This window comes from Merops nubicus, unplaced genomic scaffold, assembly GCF_000691845.1.
Source record: "Merops nubicus isolate BGI_N331 unplaced genomic scaffold, ASM69184v1 scaffold36862, whole genome shotgun sequence".
Taxonomy (NCBI): Eukaryota; Metazoa; Chordata; class Aves; order Coraciiformes; family Meropidae; genus Merops; species Merops nubicus.
This window is the reverse complement of record NW_008593570.1, coordinates 10042-11003: the sequence shown is the minus strand read 5'-3', so window position 1 is coordinate 11003 and position 962 is coordinate 10042.

The window sequence follows — 962 nt, the reverse complement described above, 5'->3', positions numbered from 1 at the left end:
TGACCCTCAGCTGAGACAGGCTTGTTCTCAGGCCGAGAAACACAGCACTTAGTCACCAGGCCATCCCCACTTAGGGGGGTGCTGGGAACCTCCCAGTGTGAGGTGGGGGTGAATGGGCAGGGCATCTACCAGCAGCCCGAGGCAGGGCTTGGAACTGGGTGGGGGGCAGCATCCTCCCATCCGGGGAATAATTTTTTCCACTTGATTAGTCAGGTCATTCATTTGTAGAAACGTTGTACATCCCAAGAACATAAAATAGTAACGAAGGTTTTGTAATCTCCTCTCCTTATACCATTAATTCCTGACCCCTCGCCCCTGCTGCAGGCGGGAGGGGATCGGTTTGAGCTAAACTGGGCGGGGTCGGGATCGGGTGGAGCGGAGATGGGGCGGGGGGAGACGCGGCCCAGTTTGATCGGCCTCCCGCTCGTATCTGAACCTGTCCAAAATGGATGTCTGAGATAGGCAAAACGGGGCCAAGCCTTTATTCACACCCTAGTTAAGTTAGTACGGGGGACACCGAGTGGTTCATGAACTTGTCAGATATGGCCAGTGGTGGGAGCCAAAGCTCCTCACACTCAGAGCTTAATGAGCTGAGTCAGGGCAATGCAGAGCTGGGGCAGCCGTCAGCTGGAGGGAGAACAGAATGGGTGTTCCTCAGCTGGAGCTAGACAAAGCAGGACAGTCCAATGTCTCAGCTGCTGCAGGTCGGGAGGGTCCACCGGCAGGGGAGGAAACAAGATGAGGGCCCCTGGGCTGGACCTGGAAGAAATGGGAGGGTTGAAGGTGTCCCAGAAATGACATGGGGCTGCAGTGCCCATCAGGCAGAGCTGGACACGAGCCCCTAGAACTAGAAGAAGCAGGAGCATCTCTTACCTGGTGGGAGTGGGAGCCGCAGCAAGGCGGAGGGTCCGTCAGCACATGCGAAAGGCCAGGAACCTGCCACCCAACACCCTCCGCTGAGA